Raw genomic sequence first — 14,249 nt, forward strand, 5'->3', positions numbered from 1 at the left:
TCTGACGTGTGCACAGCACATACTTACACCTCGTAAGAAGAATGAGACCCCGATGACGCAGGGCAGTGCATGCTTTAAGCTTGTGTTCATATTTGTTAGATTTGCATACATGTACTGACAACATGTAGGGGTAGTATGTTGTATGGTTAGGAGAAACACTGGGTTGGGAATGCAGATTTTACTGGAAATACAACGTAATCCAGCAGATATCCCTATCACTTGGATGGAGAACGTAGTCAGAATTAAAGGAAAGAAAAAGGAGCAAGGAACTACAAGTCACGCTATACTGTCCACTAACTCCCCCAGTTACTGTACAATCATCTCATGTGATAGCATTGCACGAGACCCAGCAACGGTACTGGCGTTCTGCAACTGCTGTCTCTAACTGTGTATGGATAGAGATCACAAAGATCTAGCATTCAGTGAACTTGTTGATGACTAGCATCTCCACAATACACACTACTCTACACAAACACACGAGTACATGGAGGTGTTGGGTAAGTGAATCAGTCAATCCATGAGCTTATAGTGGGATGCGTAATGGTCAAAGTAGACTACTGTACTGCTCACATACACATGTATTCACAACTACTGTCTAGTGTAGTTGTATGCTGGGTTTCAGGTCAGCACTTTACACCTCAAACTTTCACTCTCTTCTATGCTCTTTCTCAATTCATACTAGTTCAGATTTACAATTCTAGTGTCAGCTACTACAGCAACAGTCACAGCAATGTGACAGCATCCTTCGCCTGTCACACACACTACCATACTATACTAGCCGATGGTCTTTTAAACGAACTTTTTTCTCTTTTTCATAGCCATTTTCGTAAATGAAAGAGTCAACACAAGCAAATGAATCAAAGGGAACTGGTCAACTCACCTGTCATTGAGTAATATTCCGTGAAAAGAGGTCTCAGCAGAGACATCGAAATAAGCCAGGCCAGGAGACGAAATATCCGAAACAGCTCATGCAAGAAGCAGTTCCAAAGAAGGAAGTTCCTCGTGCATGCACATCCGAAAAGGCTGCAACATGTCTGCCATGCACACGCACGCGGCCGGTCACGCGATGGTAGGAGCCATGGCGCCATGGAGTACGAGCTCGTACATGGTCCAGGTACCGATCACCATGCGTAGAAAGTTACGTAGACAACGTGTCTCAAAAGCGATGTCGTTAGCTCTTACCATGTGAACACAATAATAGAAAAGCTGACAGGATCGCTTTCCTAAATGTATTTTTCTATCAAACTTATCTTATCTTACCATGGCTTACCATGGCTGTCTCACGGCAACTTTACACTTGATGAAATGCTCACTTACATTGTTATGTTTCTTTCTTTACGGAGTTGTTGTTGCTGTTCGTTTTGCTACTCTTTCTTTCTTTTTCCCTCCCCTCATTTCTATTAATTTTATCGCCGTGGTTGGCAATCACCCACTCTCGTAACATTGGCCGGTGTTTCCGCCGAGTCTTGAGATGTTGTAATAAATAATAATAATAACAAGCGAGGGTCCCTGGTTCGAGTCCTGGTGGTGACAGTCAATTTTTTCTTCAGACTTTTCCCGTTTGTCTCTTTCCCTCAAACCAGTTAATATTTTATGACTTGGGGCTCCCCGCGTGCTAGTTTGTACGTGAAGTGTGTGGGTACAGTGAGGGCTGCGTCCCACCCGCCTGTGTGGATTCACAGGAAGTGTGAGTTACGAAGTCTGAAGAAAACGTTTAACGGTCTCTGCTTGGATGACGACTACACCATAGCTCAGTGGTTAGAGCATCGCTGGCTACAAGCGAGGGTCCCTGGTTCGAGTCCTGGTGGTGACAGTCAATTTTTTCTTCAGACTTTTCCCGTTTGTCTCTTTCCCTCAAACCAGTTAATATTTTATGACTTGGGGCTCCCCGCGTGCTAGTTTGTACGTGAAGTGTGTGGGTACAGTGAGGGCTGCGTCCCACCCGCCTGTGTGGATTCACAGGAAGTGTGAGTTACGAAGTCTGAAGAAAACGTTTAACGGTCTCTGCTTGGATGACGACTACACCATAGCTCAGTGGTTAGAGCATCGCTGGCTACAAGCGAGGGTCCCTGGTTCGAGTCCTGGTGGTGACAGTCAATTTTTTCTTCAGACTTTTCCCGTTTGTCTCTTTCCCTCAAACCAGTTAATATTTTATGACTTGGGGCTCCCCGCGTGCTAGTTTGTACGTGAAGTGTGTGGGTACAGTGAGGGCTGCGTCCCACCCGCCTGTGTGGATTCACAGGAAGTGTGAGTTACGAAGTCTGAAGAAAACGTTTAACGGTCTCTGCTTGGATGACGACTACACCATAGCTCAGTGGTTAGAGCATCGCTGGCTACAAGCGAGGGTCCCTGGTTCGAGTCCTGGTGGTGACAGTCAATTTTTTCTTCAGACTTTTCCCGTTTGTCTCTTTCCCTCAAACCAGTTAAAATAATAATAATAATAATTTTACTCAATCTGCGGACAGAACTGTTTCGTCCTTTGTGGACTCATCAGCGCAGCACAGAGGAAATGAGGCCGAACCTGATAGCAATGGAAATAAAAATTTCCAATCAGGCCCGAGCGTACCCTGCCAGAGTGCTCAAACTGACAAGTCAGTGAGCTCTGCATAACGCAAACAGCAAAGGCACTACCCCACGCAAGAGTGCTCAACTGCTACAAGAGCAGGAGCAGGAATAATTTTAATATGGCAATAAGTAGGACGAGCTGAAGCGACATGTGGACTACTTTATTAACAATGTAAGCGATGGAGACGATGCAAGAAACAATCTAAAGGGTAAGGAAAATACATGTAAGAAGAAAAAGGGCAATGGAAAAAAAGATGATTCGAACAAGTTTTCGTACAACACTCTTCAGGAATCACCGTTGTACTAAAGAACAAAATGAGAACAAAGGAAATAATATAGCAATCAAGGTAGGGTGACACGATACAATGACAGCACTGAAATATCGAGGTGCGATTTCTCACAAAAGCGTGCAGAACACAAGGGTATACAAGTAAGAACTAAGCGTGACAAGTGTGTATCAGGAACAAAAACCAAAAAGTGAGAACGAAAGAATGACTTCTCACTTTTTTGTTTTTTTTTGTTTTTGTTGCTGATACACACTTGTCACGCTTAGTTCTTACTTGTATACCCTTGTGTTCTGCACGCTTTTGTGAGAAATCGCACCTCGATATTCCAGTGCTGTCATTGTATCGTGTCACCCTACCTTGATTGCTATATTATTTCCTTTGTTCTCATTTTGTTCTTTAGTACAACGGTGATTCCTGAAGAGTGTTGTACGAAAACTTGTTCGAATCATCTTTTTTTCCATTGCCCTTTTTCTTCTTACATGTATTTTCCTTACCCTTTAGATTGTTTCTTGCATCGTCTCCATCGCTTACATTGTTAATAAAGTAGTCCACATGTCGCTTCAGCTCGTCCTACTTATTGCCATATTAAAATTATTGTCTCCTCGTCGAATATTTAAATAATAATAATAGGGGTGAAACAATTATACCGAATATTCGAATACTCGTTTGGATTTTTCGAATATAATCGTACTCGGAATAAATCAGAGTATTCGCTCATACATGGTACATACATTTACCACAGAAGTCTGCAGTTTCAGAGCAGCAGTCAGCAGATATTGATGTGCAGACTGTGTGGTGAACATTTGTTCACGAGTAGAGAGAGCCCCAATGACCCACCAACCAATACACCCGAGAAAAGAACTGCCAATCGGTTCAATCAGGGTTGTATCATGTGATTTTTGAGGCGGTTGGTGTGCGATTTTTAGGATATCAAGAATACTCGAATACTCGAATATTCGATCGGAGAAAATCAGAGTACTCGAACTCGAGATCTCAGTGCAAACTTTCACCCCTAAATAATAATAATAATAATAATGTCTTAGTGTCAGCTTGTAACTTGTTTCAAATTACATGTAGAGGTGTGACTGTTCCTGTCCTGTCTTTTAACAGCCAACTTTGTATCATTCTTCTCCTTCATGTATATGCCTGATGATGCCCTCCTGGGTGAAAATGTGGACAATTTCAACTGTACGTGGTGTAGCCAAGGACTGTTTGTGTGTTGTGAGTTGGGTATACTGAAAATATGACAAGCCTACAGTGGAGTTTCAAAGTTCTTAAAAAAACTTATCTGCTTCTGTGTATGTTTAACAGTATAGTACTTTCCGGCTCAGTTTCCTTCTGTTCTTCTTTGATTAATTTTGTACTTAAGACTGCAGACTTTAGTACAGAGTTTTCCCTTCAATCGTCGTCATTACACATAACACTAGACATAACAACCCAGTGGCATTGAGTTCAGATTGGAAACTTTTACCAATAGAATACACAGTGTTGAGATCCAGAGTCAGCTCCTGAAGGGTGGTATGGTCCCAGGTCGGTTACAAGGACATTGATTTGCCAACACTCAATTTCAGCAGCTCTGTGCGGTATCATATAATTATGGTAGTTCCAGCTACACATTGGGCCTCCAGCCACAGACACAGTCACCACATTTGCAGCGGATCACGTTAGAAAATTATTTCCTTCTTACATGACGTGTAGAAAAAGACATTTTGTCAGAGATTCTCCCACATATCCACTATGAGATAAACAGCAATGTAGAATACAGACTTCACTGTATGTCAACTATGCTACACATCAACACTGTCTAACTGCATCGTCACACAATCCACCACTCCATTGACTAAGAGTGATCACGTGACATTCACGGACATCATCATTGCTATCATTTACAAAGCTACGTAGAACACAGAATCGCAGTGCATGATATCACGTGATGGAGACTGGCTCAATCATAGTCAATGACTCACTGACTCAGAGCAACTTACGCTCAGCAACATGGCCAAAAATTCTCTTTGGAAAATGTTTTCTAAATTCCTTCATCCTTAGTACGTATAAGTAGTTTTGTTCTCACTAGGATCTGTGTTGAGATGATGAGCCGACAAAGTAGCAAACATTTCAGTGAGTCTGTACCTCTACGCACAGTATCAAGTGTAGCACATACATGTACATGTAGTATAAGTACAGCTGGACAGCGTTTACCAATATCTAAACTCACTCTACAGAGTTTGGGCAGATTTCAATGTTTGCCAAATTAAAGACTGAAAATGGCCGGAGAAACATTCTTTACTGGTATGGAGTCATAATTTCACGACATTCCTGTTTAGCCATTGCTGTTGGAAATGAACAGATCTGGGTAGTGTGGTTTGAACACAAACTTCGTAACTACACGTACCTGATTGTAGTATGTAAGTTTCACGATGACAGCGTGAACAAGGTGGACTACCCACTGTATGGGAAAACACTGCTCCAGGCTCACTGCAACCATACACCGGTTGCCGGGTAAGGTCTCGATCCTGTGCCCATTTGAACCGTATGGGCTATGCCCCTGTTCAGACACTCATTACTCTATTGGAGCATTATTGGAATATTCCCTGATCTCGTGGTTGAAATGGTCGCAAGACCGGGCCCGCCAACCAGTTAATGGTTTCAATCAGGAACACTGTTTTCCTATACTGTGGGTCCTCCACCTTGTTCACGCTGTCATTGTGAAACTTACATGTCAGTCCCTGGATTAATTAAAGAGGGACGACTGTAGTGGTACCGAATACTACCGATTCCCTGGAATGGAGTCAGTGAATCACTGGTTTAGTCATTGACACATCTATGATCTAGATCCTGTCAAAGTTGTCACGGCAATGACATCATGTGTGCGACGAAAACTAATTCAGTTTTCATAGTTTTTTTTCATTGAATGAATGGAATTAATATTTTATGACTTGCTGGAAGTGTGTTGGTCAGTGTATCCAAGACGTGATCGAGGCAAACGTCAGGTCGTTGAATGTCAGTATCATCAGTGAATATTGTGACAAATGTCACACGTTCTCACCCTACATCATCTTGGCAATAAGTTAGTGGACAACAACGCATACTGCGGTGTAAACCTTTGGTCCTTTCCTTCTTCTAAGTAATTCTATTCTAATCTTGTCTTCAGATCAGACTGGCAAAGAGTCATGCTTCTCTCACCACCATCATCTATACTTTACGCACGTGGCCTAGTAGATGCATGGCTGATGATACTCACATAGCTGACTGATACCTGTACATCAGTTAGTGTCTGGTGCATAGGCGAACACTCATCCACGACTTGGCTGGTATTGTGACGTAGGTTTCGTGTCTCCAGGACTCATTGCTCACTGTGTGATCAACCATGCGTAAGCTGCACTACAGTCTATACGTTATGAGTGTGATGTAGCAGTTAGCTATGTGCATATCACCAGACATTCATCCACATGATGCTATACGCAAACAGAGCAGAGTAGGAATGGGTGATTAGGATAATGATGTACATGTATGCAGTCCTGGAATAGAATCTACCGGTAAGAGAACATTGACTTATTGCTCGTGTTTCTATACATAGGTAAGCTAACAACTGATCTGTGTTTGTGTGTGTGGGGGGGGGGGGGATCTATGTGCCCGTGGCGTGGAGGCATCGTGGTATGATGTTGCATGTGAGTCCCGCGCGGAGTGGCGCAGCACCTACCAAGAGCCTGACAATGCGCCTGAGCCTCCGCCCTGAGTGGTATGTACGGTATGCGGACGGGATTTTGCACGGAAAGGAGACATGGCTCGGCATAAGTGTCTGGAGGAGCGTGCGCGGCCTGTGTCTGAGCAGCGGGGCGCCAGTCAGTGCGGATGGTGTGGGCGGTGGCTGAGAAGCCGCGGTGGCTTGGTCTGGCATGGATGCCACAGTGCCACCTGGAGCTACCGGAACGTCGGCACCGGCGGAGGGATGTTGTGCCGCGCATTGTGACAGGTGTGGTCGCTGCGTTCGCGGTGTCCGGGGACGGGGTAGGCATCGCTGTTCAAGGGTGGCGCATAGACCAACAGCAGAGGAGCGCTCAACCTTCCAGCACATGTGCATATGCGGCAAGCGGATGCGACTACTCGTGCACCTGGAGCGTCATCGAGCGTCGTGACCTCTCTCTCTCTCTTCTCAAGTTTCCCAGTGATGGGATCACGTGACCCTTTTGCGGCAGTGACTCTACAGGACAGGACAGGACAGGACAGGTGTGTGTCTGTGTATGTAGCCCTTGCCGGATTATGCTTGCATAATTTCTGACATAATCTTCAGTGTTTTGTCTAAAAATTATGACCTGGCATAAAAGGACTTGCCAGAGTGGTTGTAACGTTGAAAAGTGCAACAAGAGTGCAAGGGTAGAGTATAGCACCATCATTGGCATCATTACACCATCATGTAGCATAATCACTGGCATAATGGAAAGCATATTTCAGCAAATTACCCAGCGTAATCCGCCAAGGGCTATGCGTGTGTGTGTGTGTGTGTGTGTGTGTGTGTGTGTGTTTTGTGATGTAAATGTTTTCATAATAAGTGTTGTGAGCCTCTTTTGCCAGCAAAATAAACACAATGAATGGAAATGCAATACAAAAATCGGTGAAAAAAGGAATTGTGCGATGCTCCCTACATGGGAGCTTTGAATTCTCACTTGATTGACTCACGACTGCCACCCAGAGCACCCCAAGTATCGCCGAAGTCGCACCAACCTCTTCTTCACATTGTTGTCCCCAGCGCGGGCTTGCGATTTAAATGGTTTGGAGGCAACAATGTTGTGAATGGCCGGCAACGGTCCTCAGCGCTTGTTCAGCACCTCCATGAGCGACGCTAACTCATGCTTCTATGTGGTGTTCACGAGGTGTTAGTCGCGCTGGAAACGGAGCGTCTCTGTAAGTTTGTATCCCTGGTGATGTCTGTGCCTGGAGAGCAGTAAGTACATGTATAATGTAAGTGGTGCTCTTCAGGCACAATCTTCCTCAGCCTACTCAAGCTTAACTGATAAGCCTGGGGGAATTCCCCGAAACACTGTGTATTGAGCAGGGAGTGGTGCTTTCTTGCAGGTTTGCCGAGTGGACGGTTCGATGGACTTCTCGTGTGCTCTGGGTGGCAGTCGTGAGTCAGTCAAGTGAGAATTCAAGTCGCCAGGAAAACCGCGAGCTCCCATGTTGGGAGCAACACACAATCCCCCAAGTATCACCGAAGTCGCACCAACCTCTTCTTAAAAATACTCGTCTAGAGAGCGACCTTTCTGCCTGCCAACTATGGGCCAGCAACGTCGTTGGAGAGTTCCCACCGGCCAAAACGACTCAGATCCGTAACTACAGTAACGACCACCCTATCCAGCTCTCTTCCCAACCTATCACCATCGTTAAAGCTGCGAAGCATCTTGGAGTGTATTTAACACCCGACCAGTCCAACACCATCCACCTTCAGACCATCCTGAAAACCTTCCAACGTCGTGTTAATCTGCTATGCTTCATGGGACGGCATCTTGCCCCCACAACCTTTCTACTTCTATAATTATAAAGGTTTTGTCCCACCCGCCCTGGAACACGCCACCTCGGCCTGGTCCTATGCCATCACCAAAGCTGAGCTGGAGCGTTTAAATATTTTACAAGCCAGAGCAGCTAGGAAGTATTTGCTACGTAAAAAGTCGATAAATGCGAGAGGAAATGCCAGTTAAACGGCCTTTGTGACTTAGAGTCCTTGCACTTTCGCAGATAAGTATCAGCTCTTGCTACTCTATTTAAACTTATCCATACATGTATATGGAGTTATTACATAATATATCTCCAGAACACCTCCAACATTTTCACCTTTCACTCTCTTCAAGTCCAAGAAGACCAAACAAACTTTTTCTTTGATTGTTGTTTGTTTGTATTCTTTATTTAGAGTAGGAAGTCCAAAACAGGCCCTAGCCTAATAACAATGGTCCCACTAGTGAGGGAATTCTGTATATCTGTGCATAAGGATCAGTGAGTTAACATCAATTATCACGGTGTACGTTTTTCTGCCCCCTTTTCCAACAAAGCTGCAATGCTATGGAATTGCCTGCCGCCTTCTCTTACCTCTATAACCAGCCTCCCCGAATTCAATCATTCTCTCTATCAGCATTTTCGCCGATATATTCATTACACTGACGGTATCCCAACTCCTTAATTACCAGATGTTGTATGCCTCGATCTATTTCCTTAGCTTTTCCTCGATTAACTGCTCCCTCTACATAAAGTTGTCATTTCATTCTTCTCGCAGGAGATCCCCTCGACAGGCCCAAAGCCTTTGGGAAATCCTTATTATTATTATTTTGCTTGTTCGCGTTGGCATCAACCTGCATAAAGCAGGTATATAGCCTTCGCTTAAGCTGCCATAAAAAAAAGAAAGCTCATCCTAAGCGAGAGGGCTAGAGGAAAAGATAACGATAACGAGATACAGAATACAAAGAAATGCAATGAGTTAAACATACGTATACAGTTCAAAACAAAACAGAGCAGAGCCGAAGTTACTATTCGGAGTGACGAATGCGTTGGTTCCGATTGATCCATCAATCGACAAAGGGACTAATCCGTTAATATTGCAAAGTAGAAACCGATTGCAGTTGCAGATCTCCAGGCCAGGGCCAGCATATTGCCGATTCTGGATAGGTCTCTGCAGCATTTGATGTGGTAATTATTATCATAATTAGTGATAAAATTGTTAGAGTATCTAGAGTATCTAGTATCTAGAGTATCCTTAAAGGGGAAGTATACCCTAAAATCAAATTTTCACCAGTTGTAGTCTTCGGGGTGCTGAGTCGAATGGTCTTGGTCCGAGAAAGCTGAGACGCTCCCTTCCTACTTGAATCCCAATCGAACTCGCGCACTTCCACCGAAACTGGGTGACTGAGCCCTACTAGATGGGGATTTGTATGCAAAATGTCACTAAAAGCGCCATTTCGTTCTTATAAAAGCACGGATCACCGCGATTGGCCCATATGTTGTAGTCTTTTGGACGCTGAGTCGACTGCTGGTTTTGGTCCGAAAAGGCTGCGATGCAGCGTTCCTCCTTTATTCCCAATCGAACATGGTTGAACAAGCGGTCACGTGCTCCTGCGTACACCAGTCACCTGGTCACCGTGCCTGCAGGGTACAACTTACTAGCCTGTTTGACCTTTTTTGGGTGCAGTCCTGTCACTCGAGTTGAACTCGAGTTGAACCTTGGTGTGAAAGTTGTCGCCTGCTGGCGCGGTGACCAGGTGTTTTGGGCACCCAGGAGCACGTGACCGCTTGTTCAGCCATGTTCGATTGGGAATAAAGGAGGAACGCTGCATCGCAGCCTTTTCGGACCAAAACCAGTCGACTCAGCGTCCAAAAGACTACAACATATGGGCCAATCGCGGTCATCCGTGCTTTTATAAGAACGAAATGGCGCTTTTAGTGACATTTTGCATACAAATCCCCATCTAGTAGGGCTCAGTCACCCAGTTTCGGTGGAAGTGCTCGAGTTCGATTGGGATTCAAGTAGGAAGGGAGCGTCTCAGCTTTCTCGGACCAAGACCATTCGACTCAGCACCCCGAAGACTACAACTGGTGAAAATTTGATTTTAGGGTATACTTCCCCTTTAACTATACTTGTAATAAAATACAAATACACAACAGAACAACAAGGACAATCAAGGCTTGTTTGCTGCTTCTTTTTTATACCACCCTCTCCTGGCATATATACCGGCATGGTCGGCACCCGATCTTCATGTTGCCTGATGATTGCGTAAGCATGAAACTTAAAGTAGCAGCAAACAAGCCTTGATTGTCCTTGTTGTTCTGTTGTGTATTACGCTCTGCCTTTGTGGTGTTGAGCACTGTCAAGCACTCTGGGTACATCCTTCGGTAAAAATACAAATACAATTACCTTGCTACTCATGTGAGGTCTTTTCTTTAAACATCACACTGTCACATTCGTAGCTGGAGTCTTCGAAGTGTGATTGGGAATTCCGCTAGGACCTGAAAGGTCTGACGTGGAATTCAGGTTACACTAGGATGTAAAGGCGGAGAATGTGACAGTGTGTTCCCACCCGCACCACCCCTGTAGCTGTCTCATTCTCCGCTGTCAGACTTTTCCGCGGCTTTTGCTTGTGCATAAATGAGCTCATCAAAGGGCGAATTGTGAGAAAGGGCGGGAATATCAAGGGGACAAGGTTGTAGTTTGTGTAAACTTTCTCTAAGAGTTGGTGGACAAGCCAATGGTTAGCTACTCTCATTGTAATATCAAAAAAAGGTTTTCTTTGTAGACCAAAGACTGGTATAATTAATATACCACTCTTTGGTCTACAAAGAATACCTTTTTGATATAAACTTTCTCTTTAAGCCTTCACCTCCTAGCGTAACCTGAATTCCACGTCAAACCTTTCAGGTCCTAGCGGAATTCCCAAATAAACCACTCAATTACTGAATACGTAGAATACTCCAGTATAGAATGATATGAACACTGAAGCTAATGTGACATTACGGTAGTACAATAGCAAGTACGTCATTACTGTTCTAAATACACACACTGATGATCCTATCCAACCTGACAGCCAATGCAAGAGGTTGCCTATTGATCACAATCATACAGTACTGGCAAAAGGCAAAAGCTATCTGTCACTTCGCATTTTCCACTCAACATCACACAGATGCAAACCACCATACTGGCAGTGCCGGCCACCAGCCACGTGAATGTCTTGGCACATAATGCGTGCTGTCGCAGTCCACCACATGTACACAGTAATCCACAGACAACTACAGATATTAAACCGTTTCACTCATCATCATATCGGAGCCGTCAGATGAGAAAACAGACCTTATCACAAAAAAGTCATATTTGTGTTTGTGGTACTATCTGATTGCCAGGAGCACCAGGAATTTTTTTTTTTTGACCGCTGCGGCTACGTCGGCTTCGTAGGCTTCGTAGGCAAGAGCCCACAACTCTTTATTGCACACAGAAAAATAATAAGGCACCCATTTTGATAGTCCAGGGGATGGCCGGCCCACGCCTGGTAAAAAGAATAAACAGAAAAAGAAAAAGAAAAAGAAAATAATAAGGCACCCATTTTGATAATCCAGGGGATGGCCCACGCCTGGTAAAAAGAATAAAATAGAAAAGAATCATGACAAGTACATGACTAGACCTCTAGACAAAAATGTACATGTCTGACTTTAGTTCAACAGTCCTGCAAGGAAACACGTGCCTCGGCTACCACTACAGACGCGGGGTCCCTGGTGACACGGTGTGCGGATGATGATCTTGCCCCACGAAGGCACATCACGCTAGCTCGGACTAATGCAAAGCTTAGCTTGCAGCGAAGCCATGCCATCGTCACGGAGTACGGCTCTTCAGCTTGTCAGATAGCATGCTGGCAAGACGCTTGAACAGGGCCGATGCACACTTGCTAGTGCCACCAGTGGCTGACATCACTACTGGCACGAACGTGGCGCGGTCAACCTCAAGCAGACGCTGCTCATATCTCCGGCGTTTCTCCTTTTCATGACGTGCATACACTGAGGAAACTGAGGCAGCGCGATTTGAGGCAGCGTAGGGGTTGAAAACCCTTATATCAAGAAAGGTGCGCTCAAATCGGCCACCCCAGATTCCGTTGGCGGCAACATCAAGACGAGCCTGATCAGCGGTCGTTGTGGACAGAAGCCGGAATTTCTCTCCGGTGACTGGCTGCAGCATCGGTTCTGTGCACACACCATGCGTGACCTGACGCAGAACATCAGCCGTGAGGTCTCGAATTTCATTGTGTCGAATACTGGGGAATCCCCCAGTACTGCAGGACAAGGCATGGGTGACGTCAAAGTTACCATGGCCACAGACGCATCCTGATGGCAGGCGTGCTGGTGTCCACCCGTACCGGAGACAGAGGGCATCGCGAAACTCCGCCTTGGACAAACGAAATCCATGGATGGCTAGAGGGCGGCAAGTCAGCCAGCTGGAGGCCCCCTTCTCCGAAGCTAGGGTCAATTGCAGCTCAAGCTCTGCTCCAGCACCATCCTTGAAAGACTTCACGGCTGCCAGGAGGTTGGTTCGCAAAGTCGTACGTACCTCTGCCTTCATGCGGAGAACTTGCGCCGCGGTGCCATCTAGGGAGGAATCTTGGGCGATTAGTTTCTCCCACAGGGATGTCGTGATCTTGCGTGAATTGCGGTAGTTGCCGCCTATAGATGTCGGGTCGGTGATGCCAAGACCACCATGGCGACATGGGAAGGCCAGCAGTGCACGCTCCTGAGAAGACGGTGGCGCGTTGCCTGTCAGAGCTGGGATCAGGATGTCCCGAATCACGTCTTCAAGACGACCAAACAGTGCAGGGGCATCCTCAAGGGTTCTTGAGAGAAAGGACCACCGCGGCTGTAGTCCCTGAATGAAGGCACTGAAGGCTGCCTGAGGTTGAGTCGATGCAAATTCAGCCAGACGACGAATCTGCTGGACCCAGTCGGTGACCTTATTAGCAACGTACTCTTCCACAAAGGACGGCGTGCCAAGGGCTGCTCCTAGATGACGACAACCATCCTTCTCAATACGCACACCAGTACCAGCAAAAATCACCGTGGCTTCCTCGTACGCCTCGGGTTTTACGAGCAGGATCGACTTTGTTGCATTCAGGAAGTACCCATAATCCGACCCTTTTGCATTCAGGTCATCCCACCATCGCCGTAGCGGGCGTAGGCGGCCGCCAGCTGAAGAATCATCCGCGTGCCATTCCTGTACCACATCGGCAGAAGCAACATCAGCGATAAGCGGGGTGACACCCAAGGCATACATAGGCATGCCGATGGGGTCACCCTGGGTGGTGCCTTCACACGATAGAATACTTTCTCCGTCGACATAGAGACGAGCGGGGGATCGGTACGTATTAATGACCACTGGGGCCAGTGCCGGGCAGAGATGGCGGATGTTCAGGAGGCAGACTTTGCGGTTCAACCGGTTGAAGGCGTTGGAGGCGTCCGCAAGGAGCACTCCATCCACGTCCGGATTGTGAAAGGTGTCGTTCATGGCGTGTATAGCAGCTTCGATCCCACTCGGTTGGCCAGCACAGAGCTGAAGAGAGCCTGCGGCAGACTGCACAAGGTCCCCAGTCACTGCAAGGATCGCCTTGCCCAGTATTCTGCGGACCGTCTCTCCAATACCTATGCGATGGGCCTAACGCCAGGCTTCTTGTCCAGCGGGATCAGCCTGGCAGCTGTAAGGGCGCGTTCAGACTACCGTGAACCCCGTCAAACCGTGAATGCCGATAAACCGTGAAGGACATTCACACTACCGATAACAAACTAACGTTACCGTGAAGTTTTCAGCTCTCACCGCGGCACTGACAAGGGATTTTCCCTTTTTTTCGCAGCGCGCATGCAGCCCGAGCACTTTTTTACTGCCGG

The sequence above is a fragment of the Sycon ciliatum genome, chromosome 8, assembly GCF_964019385.1.
Source record: "Sycon ciliatum chromosome 8, ocSycCili1.1, whole genome shotgun sequence".
Taxonomy (NCBI): Eukaryota; Metazoa; Porifera; class Calcarea; order Leucosolenida; family Sycettidae; genus Sycon; species Sycon ciliatum.